The following is a 13501-nucleotide window of genomic DNA, read 5'->3' as shown; positions in this document are numbered from 1 at the left end:
CACCGCCTCCAAGCCCTTTCCACTGGACAACCAGAATTCAGAAAGAGTAAAAAGTTGCCCTTTAAGTCCTGCCCACTAAGCTCCTGACCAATCAGGTTAGTCTTGCCACTGATCAGCCCCGCAATGGTGCGACCCAATCAGAGCAGCGCCATCACTACAGGGAGGCTGTAGGTGAAGCCACCTCCCCAGGCAGCTGGGCCAGGCTCAGAGCAGGAGGAGCTGGGAGATCCTGCCCCTCCACGCCCCCAGCACTGGCTCTGCTGCTGCCCTGCAGGATGCAGCTGTCTCCTGTCTCTGCTCCCGGCTCTGACCATCAGGTCTGGGGAGAGGAGGCAGCTGGGAGGCCCAGCACAGGCAGCATCACACCCACCTTCCACTGAGACCAGGGAGCAAAGTGGGGGAGACAAAGAGAAAAAGATCCCTATGGCAGGGGGTTACCCAGGGTGTGGGGATGGAATAGCCCCTGAAAGGAGGGCGACTGTGTGACCCTGATGGCAGGGCCTGTTCCAGTGTCTCTGTAGGGATTATAAAAGCAGAAGTTGTGCTGGTTTCTGTAACCCACCTGTAGAGTCTGGGCTCCTGATGGAGCTGCCAGCCAGCTGAGTGGGTAACCTTGGCAGCAGACTGGCTATGACCATATGCACTTCAAGGACCACCCGCAAGTATGGCTGTCATTTGTCCTCCTTCGAGGCCTCACAATGAGCCCCCTGCACACCCAAACATGATCCCAACCCCACCTGCTAAATATTGCACACACCTCGAGACACCCCTTCCACCAGAGCTGTCACCTGCACGGCCTCCTTCATCACCTCATTTACCTTAAAATATTGTTACTCTTCCCAATGGGGAGGTGTGACGGGACCCCCAGGGTGCAACTTGTGACTTTGGGACTGCAGTGTCCCCTTTCTATTCAGGATTGTCTCTCACAATGCCATACTGGTGGCAAGCAGCAAATCCCTTCAGGTGCTGTTACCATTCAGTACAACCACATGTGGAGCCCCGTATTCAACTAGATTCCATGAATGCTTCCAAAGCCACGCATGAATCACAAAGAAAGGCCTCAACCAAATCCCCCCAGCTCCATGAGTCGTACCTTAGGAATATACCACCTTGCACTGCTCAAGACCCTTTCTTGAGAAATGCAAGTTTATTAATTGGAAATTAAATGGAAAGTGGACATACCCCAGCCTTTGTAACCTGAGCAGATTTACCCAGCACTTCAGTCAAACTCACTGGTAAGGATAAACATTAAACTAACTTTATTGATTACAAACGGTAGATTTTAAGTGATTATAAGTGATAGGCAAAAAGTCAGTTAGTTACCAAAGAAAACAAAATAAGTGCACAATCTGAATCTTAAACCTGTAAGACACTAGGTAGTATTTAGAGCAAGCAGTTTTCTCATCCCCACTGGATTTTACGGTTCATAAGACATCGGGAGCTAGTATCTGGGCGCTTCCCAAACCCACAAAATATTTTAGTGACAACCATTCAACACAATTCTCATAACTTTATATTCATTTGTCATATACAAAGTTGGATGGAACAGTGGGTTTCAGCAGATCATAACCTTTCCCATGATACCTTACATGGCCTGCCTTACATGCAATATCACAATTACATACGAATGATGAATATGGGGCTTACAGGGCACTCCCTCAGAGTGTAGAGTGTCACAGGACGGAAACCTCAATATTTGAGAGAGAAAAAAGCCCCTGAATTTGTACAAGGGAGAAAAGCCCCCATGCCCTGGGGAGCACCCAGAGTCTATAAGGGTTTGTAGAGACCCCAACGTATTTTGGAGGCAGAAAAAGAGGAGCCTGCAATGGAAGGAGAGGAGAGATTCTAAGATTGGGTTGAAGAGGGGAAGAAAAAATCCAAAGGTGTATCTGAGAGGATGAAGCCTGATTGGGGGAGGGGTGAACAGAAGAGGGCATCGAAGTTGAAGCAGAAGAGAAGAACCCCACAAGATTTAAATGTAAAAGAGAGAGCAGGAGAGAGAAAGAGAGAGAGAGAGAGAACACCTGAGAAGGTGAGGAGAGAGTCCGTTGTTACTGAACTCAGTGGCAAGAATAATCTGATTTTTCTTTCTAACAAAATGTTAAATGTAAAATAAAGGATTTTCAGTCCTGATTAAATCTATAAATCTGAATGCAAACTTAATCCTGGCACTGCTTATGCTCCTCCATACATTCTCTCATGACTCAAGTTGATGCTGGGTTTGAGAATATAGTTGTGTATGCATCTGTTGGCAAATAATCATATCTATTTAGGGTCTTGTAGTTTTGATGCACGTCTATATTAACAATATGTAATTTGAGACATTAGAAAGTTATTCCAGTGCAGAACTTCAGATGAACATCATGAATGCTCTTATTAGTCTTATTGCATAGAATTTTGCATTTGAAATCTTTGAAGCTCTTCAAATATACTGGAAATGGCACCTGACATTTCAAAAATATTTGAGAGACTGCCACCCTCCACCTCCAGGCAACCCTACGTGGATTTTGTTTTGCTTCTTTATAGCTTTCAGATGTTTTTTTAAGTCTGCTCTGGTCAGAGGTTTTTGATTTTTTTTGACACATTTCAACAAATCAGAATGTGTATCATGGTCAGAAAATTAATCAGTAGTACTGGCCCTAATTTTGAAATGCTGATTGTTAAAGAGTGCTACTTAAAAAAGCACAACCATATAAAAGAGAGGCCGTGTCCAAACCAAAAAGCACATTTCTGAGACAAAAAAACACAAGAGAATGAGCACAGCTCTCTGCAGAAGAAAGGAGGCTCTTGTGGTTAAAGCCCTGGATTAGCACTCAGAGATCCGTGGTTCAGCTCCTGGCTCTACCATACACGCCCTCATGTGACTTTGGACAAGTCACTCTATCTTTATGGGCCTCAATTTTCCATCTGGAAAATGGGAATAATTATATTTCCTTCCGCCATCCTTTGTCTTTCTGGTCTCTTATAGCAGGGTGATGCTATAGTTAAGGTTTAGACCAGGTTTCTGTTTTAAATTCAACTCTTTTAACCGTTCTAAAATTCACACGGTTACTCAGATTGCCTTGAAAGCTGGTAAGCCTCATGAGTGTCTGGGATTCTGTAAGTGTTCCAAACTTTTAGATGTTTGACAAAGTTGTTCCCAAAATATTATGTCAGGGAAAAAACAGCTTTTCTTAAAGGTGACAGATTTCAGCAGCATTTTTGTGCTCAGAGGGTATGTCTACGCTGCAGCTAGACACCCATGATTGGCCTGTGCTAGCTGATCTGGGCTCCAGGAATCAGGATATGAGGCTGTTTAATTGCAATGTAGACTTCCAGGCTTTGGCTGCCAATTTAGGCTCTGGGATCCTCTGACCTCAAAAGTCCTAGAGCTCAGGCTCCAGCCAACGCCTGGAAACCTACACTGAAATTAAACAGCCCTCACAAGCCCAAATCAGCTGACACAGGCCAGCCATGAGTTTTTAATTGTAGTGTGGACACACACACACGGAGAGCGATTAAACCAGGGCTCAGATCATTGCGCCAGGGTGCCCAGCGCTCGAAGGTTCCTCCAACAGAGAGTGTGGCACCCACCAGCCCTCTGGAGAAAATCAAATTAAAACTTTACGTGAAACATATTTTGCTTCTCTACATTACAGTATCAGAAGCATCCCCTTCCAAATGACATTTTAAATGGATTAACCTGATCATGTGTGGACAGAGGAGTTAACAGGATTGTTAGCCTTTGCTATTCTACAGCAACTGGATAGCTCAAAGGAATAATCAGTTGTCCTTTGATCCTAACCCCAAGTCAGTTTGACCTCCCACTTGGGGAGACATTTGGAAAAGGCAGGAGAGCAGATTATTAAAATGTGTGTCTGGGGAGTGTTATTTCTGAGAAATGTAATCAAAGTAGTTTTGTAAAAAAATAATGATGTGAATGCTTGCTGGCAGGGAGGACACACACAGACCACTCAGAAACCCACTCCCTTGCGTCCCGCACACCGGCTGCACTCACCGACCCCATTGGGAGGTGACTGTGTCTACGGACTGATGTGTTAGCACGGATGGGTCTGGTCCCGGGGCAGGGATCACTCCAACCCCACAGGGATGGTGTGATCAGCCATGTCGGATCAGGGCCTGCCCAGGCCAGGATCCCTCAGGACCCACTTGCCTGGTGTGGTCCAGCCGAGCCGCCCTTGCTGCTCCCCCACCCACTGGCTGAGACTGACTCAGCCTCTGCACCGGTCCCAGCTGGCTTGGGTCCAGGGGGCGGGTGGGGCTCCACATGTCCCAGGCAGCAGTGTTCGGAGCCAGAGCTGCACTGGGGAGTGGGGCAGACCCCTGCGACATGACACCCATGAGCTCGCCCTAACTGGGTACACCCACTGGCCCTGTGGCCATCAGCCCTGCCCAGCCCACATGGCAGAGACCAGCTTCTGGCCGGCGAGTGGGACCTGCTCATAGAGCAAGGCCTGGGTGCTGGACTTCTCCAGGACAGGGGATCAGACCCAGTAGTGTGGATGGGTTAGGCAGGTCCATAATGGGCCACTTCCCAGTGTAGGCCTGGTGCCATTGTAAACCCAGTACTGCACTTGACCCACATCACAAATTGTGTAGCACTGGGGAGGCATGGAGACTCATTGACATGAATGGCACAATTCATAATTTCAGAGCCATTGTTTCAGGCTGTGTTCATCTCCATGAGGAGAACATCTCATTAAAATTAATGGGGTGCTTAACACTTCTCTAAGTTTGAAACCAACCCTAGGCAGAAATCTCAGAATGAACTTTAAATATTTGGGAAAAACCTGCCTCTCTTGAGGTTGTATTGTTTATTTTGGAGAAATGTCAACTGAGCACAGCAGAATATTCAGAAGGGGCTTACACTGTTGTTGAAAAGAAAACAAATAACACACGTGACTGCTCACCGGGGAGAGGAGCGATTAAGGGTGCAAGAGCAGGTAGCAATATGGGAAGGGGAGTTTGGGTCTGTAGCAAAGGATGGGGGTATTACAGGGAGGGGGACACCTGGGAATGAGTGGTTGGGGGGAGATACTTTGGTGAGCTCAGATAAGAAAGAGGGGTAGGGATTAGGGGGAGCGGAGAAGTAGGAGGGGTTGGAGAATGTTGTAACCCAGTTGGCCACCAGCTTACCTCTATTATATTCACTGCTTTGCTTTATATTCTGCTTGATCATATTCACCAGTAATGCAAGGAACCTACAGGCTCGTATCCTGTAAGACACTGGCTTCAGCAGTTTGCATGGGGCTTGAGGCCTGCGACCTCTGGCACAAATAAACTCAAGTAACTCATATATTTTGGGGAACTAGAAGTAGAGTGTAGGGGGGAATTTTGTCCATAATGAGATTAGCCAACCTCAGAACATGAACTAACACCAGATTCTGGAAGGTTTCGGATGGAACATCCGACTGCAAGAGTGCCATGGCAATGAACTGACGTATATGATAATGGGGTGAAATCATGAATATATTAACCTGTAGAAGAAGGACACCTGAACATTGGTAACGGGAGGTGGAAATACAAATAAGGAAAAGGGGATAAACCCCTACTGAATAGGCATTAGACATGTTAACGTCAGTGTAACATATTATAAAAGTGGCATCCCAGCCTCTGGGCAGTGGAAGAGTGAGAGAGCTGTAGCCCTTAGGAGGGGCTAGGATGATGGCCTTTGGTGAAGATGAGGAAGGTGACAGTGATGAGGAAGATAATGGCTAACATTTCAGGTTGTTCTGCAAGGATGGTGTGAGTAGGGATGTTCAGACATACCTTCTGTATTATCTCTATCTACCGTACTGAGTTAGAGTGTGTGTGACTTTGCTAAATGTATTAATAAATTATATATTTGTAAATATAAAAGAGTTCCTATAATATGAGTGTTGCACCTGTGCACATGAGGGTTCCCAACTATCTAATAATTTTAATAATACTGGGCCTGCTCCTCTTGGGGGATCTGAGCTCCCCTCTCTGAACCTCCCTGGGATCTGGGATGGGGGTGGGAATGAAGGTAACAAATTTAACATCTGAAATCCAGACAAAGAATAGTTAAAATACACATCAGCCCTGTGTGGGAATAGAGGGGAGGCTGGCCAGAAGATGTGAGGGGAGTGTCCCGGAGGAGGGGTGGACTGGGTGGACCTGGGACATGGCTGGGGAAGTTTAGCTGAAGCAGGGCCAGGAGTCCCAACTGGAGCTGGGCAGTGGGAGTGAAGGGCCCAGCTCTGTGTGCGGTTTGGACTGTGTAACCAAGGAAGTGTGCAGCCCTTCAGTAAGCTGCTGCCTGTGATATGCACAGGCAGCAGCATATGCAGGGGCGGCTCTAGGAACTTGGCCGCCCCAAGCAGTCATGCCTGCGGGAGGTGCTGGTCCCGCGGCTCGGGTAGACCTCCCGCAGGCATGACTGCGGAGGGTCCGCTGGTCCCGCAGCTCCAGTGGACCTCCCGCAGCTGCGGAGGGTTCGCTGGTCCTGCGGCTCCAGTGGAGCTTCCGCAGGTATGCCTGCGGGAGGTCCAGCCGAGCCGCGGGACCAGCGAACCGTCCACAGTCATGCCTGCGGGAGGTCTACCCGAGCCGCGGTACCAGCGGACCCTCCGCAGTCATGCCTCATGCCTGCGGGAGGTCCGCTGGACCCGCGGCTGCGTTGGACCTCCCGCAGGCATGACTGTGGATGGTCCGCCGGACCCGCTGGCCGCCCTGCCAGCAAAATGCCGCCCCTCGCGCACGCTTGGCGCGCTGGGGTCTGGAGCCGGCCCTGAGCATATGGCAGGAGACAGCAAGGAGAAACTTCATACATGTTAATGTCTTCTACAGTACCAACCAATGGCTTAATGCAGTGGTTCCCAAACTGGGGTTTGTGAAACCCTGGAGGTTTACAAAATGTTACAGGGGGCTCTTGGGGATTTGTTTTGCTGTTTTTAAAATTAAATAGGCTGCTAGTGTTGTTTTTAAAGTTATTATGAAGAACAAGTTTAAGCTTCGTTGTATCGTGCGTTGTTTGCCTGGACTGCTGAAGACCTGAATGCTTGTGTAGGAGGAACTCTTTGAGTTGCCTTCTTAAATACCTTCATGCTGTTTCACATCTGATACTCCTTGATGAAACATAGGAGCCTTGTCTTATAACTGGCTTAATCAAAGTGATACAAGCTACAAAAGTGAGATCTTGGAAGTGTTGCCATTTTCATAATGTAATGAAATACTGTAATGATAATTAATAATAAATAGTGTGTAATAAGCATGTCATAAACCTAGATCATTGCTTTTATAATTTATTCTCAGGTAAGGGAGAAAATCCCTGCAAACATTCATTTTAGGAGGGAGTTTGCGAGACTTGACATTTTAGTAAAAGGGTTCACAAGTTGTTAAAGTTTGGGAACCACTGGCATAATGGGATGGGAAGGAGACTGGGAGCTGGAAATATTGGTTCAGGGGCTACATGTTGCGGGGAATATTTGTGTAGAGGGTGGAGGAGAGAGACACCAGTCTTCTCTCACGTGCTAAAAGTTCTGTAACAACCATGTCATAAAACTGTCAAGGTTTTGGGATTTAAAGCATAGAAGAGATTTCTCTCACTGGCCCTGTTATCAGCTGCTCATTGTAAACATTTCAAAGTACAACCACTATCCCCTTTCCGCTATAACAAAATATATGAGAGGCAGAGGAGCACTGAGGGATCACAAAGCAACCATGCATCGTAGCGGAAAGACTGTTGGACTGGGACTATTCCTAGCTCTGCCGCTGGCGCTGAGTGAGCTGGGGCACCTGTAACAGCACCACCAAGGGGCACCTTCCATAACAACATGTCCTAGCACAGTGAGGCCCTGATCTCAGCCAAGGCTTTTTACCACTACTGCAATACACTAATAATTTTATTAAAGTTCACATTACACAGGTTTGAAGGAAAGGCACTGTACATCTGGGGTGAAGCTTGGGTTATGAAAAATTAAAAGCCTTGTTTATAAAGCTGATGAGATACATAGGGTACATAACATGCATTGTTCCAGATTCATGTATGTGAGGAGTTTTTAAAAGTGGTAGGGAATAAGTGTTCTCGGGTACATTGTTTTGGGCCTTGCAATTGAACACATCCTTGAAGTAGGAAAAGAGTCTCTCAAATGGGATAGATCAGTAGGATGAGAGCCCATCAAGGATCTCTCTCATGGCTTTCAGGCAGTTCGTCCTGTAGAGTTTTTGGAGATGGGATGCAGCCGCTGGGTCATAGCAGTGGCTGGCATTTCTTCTCCTGCCTTCTCTGGTGGTGGTGTTACGGTTTGGTGCGGGAAACCTGCAAGCGGTCTGCATGCCCTCCTGGGGTTCCCTGATGCGATTTCCGCAGACAGTTCCACAGTCAGTCTGTCCATAAGGGTGTCAAAGTCCTCGAAGGAGTCCATCTTCTCCAGCTCCTCCATCCAGGCTTTCTGCCATGGTGTGGCAGCCTTTGCCCATGGCTGCCGCTCCTCCAGCTGCCCTGTCTCCACAGGCTTGGGCTGGGAAGCTGCTGCGGGTACAACCTGCTGCCTCATTACCTCCCAAAGTTAAGAGTGTTGCTCGGGCGGATCTTGAGGCAGAGTGTGGTCGAGAGGGACTTCTCCTAGTGTTTCTGGGGCAGCGCTGGCTCTTTCAGGAGAGATGGGGGTTCTGGAAGTGCCGATGTTGGATCTCAGAGGGACACAGTCTTGCTTGGAAGAACTAGGACAGGTGCTGGTTCTCCTGCGGGGGGTTTTTAGCTGGGGAGTCCTTGGTGGAACACGGGACCTTCTGCAGATGGGGTCTAGTTGCGCAGCCCTGGAGGCAGTGCTGGATCTCCCAGGGGCGAGGTCCTGCAGTGTGGTCTGGCAGAGCTGCGGGCAGCTCCTCCATCAGCTGCGTCTCACCGGGCAGCCTGCAAGCTGGCTGCTCCGATGGCAGAGTGGTGCGAGGTTACATTTCGGGGAGGGCAGACCTGTCTTGTGTCAGTTTTGAGCTGGATGGTCTGTATGAGGTCACTTAGCCATCTAGTGAGGTCGCTGCCTTGCAAAAGGGCATTGATCCTCCTCGCAGTGGGGTCCAGCACGGGAATTCTGAAGATAGGGCTGATCCTTCTGGCCGGGGCGACCTGTTTGTCGGTCCCTGGGACGGGGACTCTCCTTCCCTCGGTAAGTGGTTGGGATGCCCTTTGTGACTCTGGGGACGCTGGCTGAGGTGCTGAAGTCGGACCTACAACTACAGGTTGTTCCTCCCTGGTCTGGCACCCTGAACCAGGGCATTTTCCAGACCAGAGAAGGTCTATGCTAGCCCCTCTTCTGCTGCCGGCTGCAGGGCTCTGCGCCAACAGCAGGGGCCAACCCAGCATTGATCTGGCGGGGGAGCGCTTGCGGGAAGAGGCTGGGCGGCTGCGGAGACAGGAGTGCAGCCCCATGGCCAGCAGTGGGGTGCCAGGAGCACGGCCATAGGGCTGCACTCCTGGCCCCACTGCCAGCTGCGGTGATATGCTCCTTTGACTGTTTTAAGGAAAGAGCAAAATCAAGTCTTCGGAGACAACTGTTTATGGAGAGTAACTGACAATCAGTACTATAGGAGGCTGTGTACGTTTTTTATAATCCCTGTGCTCACTGACATTAAGAGAGCCACATACAAAATTATCCTCCAGACCAGTACTCATCAGAAAAAATAAGAAAAAGACAGAAAGAGGGGGAAAAAACAACCAAACCTCAAACAAAACCACCAAGTGTTCCTATATCCGTTAATCCGCAATATTTCAGTTGGTCAAAGACAGACATGCTTTGGTTATCACTTTATTCAATCTATACTGCCTCTGAATGTCAAATTCAGACACAGAGACACATCTCATAGCATACTGAGCAAAGTCAGGCAACAAAACCAGATTAAGTTCAGGAAACCAATCTGCCACTTCTACACCACGTTTCCCCTTAGTCTCATCCAGAAACCTGCCATAGCATCCGGGGTGTATCCCCCTTCAGGGAGTTCAGGTCCAAAAGAATCTATGAGTTTTTCATCCCATACTCTCATACTCAGAGTCATTACTGACATCAAGGGGGGGGAGGAGAGGGGAACCTCAGAGAGACCGGGGCGGGAGGGTGCCAGAGCTGAGGGGACAAAACTAATACCTAAGAATTCCCCATGCCTCCAACCAAAGAATGACCCTCAGCAGGATCCGCAGCCATGTGCTCCCCAACTGCACTGACCAAACTAATCCATGGGGCCTTCAATGGCTGTTTTTTATTCTGGAGTTTAGCCAACAAGTCATAATCCACAGCCAAAGCTGTGGAAACCACAGCAACAGGCCCAGCCTCCATTTCTCAGACAGGCTCTGGCTGGTAGTCCACTGAATCAGGAGCCACAGAACCAGTAATATCATCTCCCCTTGGGTGTAAAGGGGCTACTAACCCCATCTCCTCCAGAACCAACATTCCCAGAGATATCTGGGGCCTGGTGGCACTCAGTCCCTGCCACAGCCACCCCACCCTGTGCTTTACTCTTGGAATGACCCATATTGCGAGGCACAGGGCACCAGGGGCAGCCTGCCTCTTCTTTGGGCACTGATTGACTCAATGTGTCAGACCCCCTCAACAAAAAACAGGCCACGTCCTCAGTGGCAACAAACATGATGTTGTCACGCTCCCCAGTCCTATACTTCAGGGACACTTTAAATACTTTGGAAGCGCAGCTTAATATCATATAAAGCTGCTGATGAAAGGACAAGACATGCTGAACTTCTGGGCTTTACAGCCCAAAGGAATCCTCCTAATAGGCCTAGTGACTTACCATAACTTGCCAGGCCTCTGGCCGGCTGCTCATTTCCTAAAAATGAAGGGACATTAGAAACAGCAATTTTAACAGCAGGTGTTGAGAGGGGCACAACAGGGACAAAAACACCCTAATCCCCTCCACAACTACCTGCTCAAGGAGGCTACGTGTAGCAAAAAACAACACAGCCTTGCTCATGTGGGAGGCAATACATCACATTCTTAAACACAATGACCTTCCCCACAGCTAGAACATGCTCCTCCACCGAGTCAACGTCTGGAGGCAAAATCCAAACCCCGTAGCCACACGTTAAACCCTCAGACTCTGAAACAAACTGCAGTCATTGTCCCCCTGGACCCTCGACTGGCCATCCCAGTCCAGAGGGTGCACAAAAGCCTGCTAAGACAAAAGAAATCCTGAAATAAACCCACAACTATCAAAAAATAACGAAACACACACAGAAAAAATGTCCCCAAAGCACAGACAACAGCAAAGCACACTCACTCTCAACCTCCATCCTAAACAATCTCACAGTCCTCAGTGAGAGAGATCCCCCTGTACTTCCCACTCTGTGCGTGTGTGTGTGTGTGAGAGAGAGAGAAATCTCCACGCATGTGTGATCCCGGAGCACTGCTCAGGTTTGGCCTGGCTGCTCCACCTCATGACCACAAATCTCCTCCCTTAAATTAATTTGAAACTATTGGTCACTGTGTTCATAAGCCTCATATGAGGTTTTCCAGCTCCTGAAGCTCCAGTCTGAGCCTCTAGGGAGCCCTACCAAAAGCGACTGCAGCTAAAGTGGCTACCAGTGCTCTTGGACCCTGTGCTCAGCATGCCTGGAGTCAGGGCTAAGAACTGAAGAAACAAGAAGCCCTGGCTGGGCCTAGTTTGAGAGGCTTCTGCATGGGGTGACCTGGAAAGGTTGTCACCAGATTATTATATAATCTGAACCCCTTCCTTCCCCAGATCCTATTTTCCTGTGACCAGTACAGTTCATATTTCTGTTATAGTGTTATTTTTGGTGTCATTCATTTGCTGAAGCTTATTTTATTTACTATATTGTCCCCTGTATACTGGGCTTTACGCTTCTTTAGAGATTGAAGTATTTTCATGGCTTTATCAAAGGACAGCCAGCCTGTGCACTGTGATAGCAAGCATCTGGGAAAGAAAAGGGAGGAGGGGCTACATAGTATTACAATAAAAACAAGTTTTAAAACCGAAAGACATGTTTAAAAGAAAACCTGAAGAAAATTAAAAGAAAAATAATGTAGCTAAAAGTTGTTTTGTTAAGTTTGCCAGGGATCCAAGTGGAGTCTTCAGTGAGCATTTAAAATAACAATAACTTTAGTCACAGCCTGAAGTAAAGGAAGAAAAGGCTTTTCATGCTGGTTTCTATGTTTGAAAGTGACTCACAGGGACTGAGTCCTCATTTAAGAGTTAGGTCCAAAGTATTTTGAACGTAAAGAATTCAATGATGAAACTCATTCAACAGCAGAGTTGAGCAAAAGTCAAATTTTCCATCCAGTAAAGAAATTTTGATATTTCAACTTTTGTTTTCATTCCAAAGCATGACAAAAAGTTGAGATGTCAATTTTTATGGAACAGAAATTTAAAAAAAAATTCAGTTGAGAAATGAAGGAACTTTTTGTTTCAGCCCTCTCAACCCAAATGAAATATCTTGCATTAAGCTGCATTTTCCTATTGTTGTGCATTGCCTCCTGCAATTGTAGTATTGGAACCTCATGCAGCCATTCTCCCCTGTGCCCAAGGTTCCTGCATGGACTAGGTCTCCCATGATGCAGCCTCAATCCACCCATGATGCATCACATGCATTGATCAGAGAAGAGTCCACACTGCACTGTGGGAGATGTAGACCTCCAGGGAGTCTAGTGCATAGAAGAATGATGACCTGAGATATAACTCCCATAAGGCAATGTGATAATAGGGACATACAATTTAATGAAATGTTTTGGGTCAGTTCAACAAAAACGTTCTGATTTGGGTTGAACCAAGCCAAAACAAAACAAAAAAATGATTTTGATTTTTCTTATGAAAAATCAAAATATTTATGCAAAATCAGAATATTCTCACACAAAGTTTCTATTTTGTGGAAGCTGCATTTTCCTTCAGGAAATCATTCCAGTGGTAAGTTCTTGACCAGCTCTTGACAATAGTCTCTGCATATGCCATTAGCTGCCAGCAAATTCTTCTTTAAGTATTAGAGCATAAAATGTACATGATCAGGTAACAAATTCAGTTACTGATACAGACCTGTAGGTCTCACTCCTCAGGAGGGAACAGGATGCTGCAGGTGCACTGAGTGGGGGGATCTGTAGCTGAGTAGTGGCTCCAACAGCCACGGGGAGGGAAGGAAAATGGATGTGGTGGTAAATACTCTGAGGGCTTGGCTACACTTACAAGTTGCAGCGCTGGTGGAGGCTTTCCAGCGCTGCAATTACACCCTGTCCACACTTACAGGGCACAACCAGCGCTGCAACTCCCTGGCTGCAGCGCTGGCTGTGCACCCGTTCGGGTTGGGGTATAAGGAATGCAGCGCTGGTGATCCAGCGCTGCTCATCAGGTGTGGACACTCACCAGCGCTTTAATTGGCCTCCAGGGAATAAGGCGTTATCCCAGAATTCCTGTTCAGCCACTCTGCTCATCAGTATGCACTCTACTGCTCTGGCCTCAGGTGACCCGCCCTTTAAATGCCCCGGGAATTTAAAAAAAATCCCCTTCCTGTTTGCTGCAGCCAGGT

At 47.7% G+C, this 13501-nt stretch overlaps 1 protein-coding gene across 1 annotated transcript in view; it reads right to left on the bottom strand.

The window, feature by feature from the left end:
* Positions 1–13501, bottom strand: part of LOC123368699 (NACHT, LRR and PYD domains-containing protein 3-like) — a 118385-nt gene that overhangs the window by 18218 nt on the left and 86666 nt on the right. The gene's annotated exons all lie outside the window — the stretch shown is intronic.

Source organism: Mauremys mutica, chromosome 4 (assembly GCF_020497125.1).
Source record: "Mauremys mutica isolate MM-2020 ecotype Southern chromosome 4, ASM2049712v1, whole genome shotgun sequence".
Taxonomy (NCBI): domain Eukaryota; kingdom Metazoa; phylum Chordata; order Testudines; family Geoemydidae; genus Mauremys; species Mauremys mutica.
Note: the sequence above shows the minus strand (reverse complement) of the source record. Positions and strands in the feature narration are given on the sequence as shown.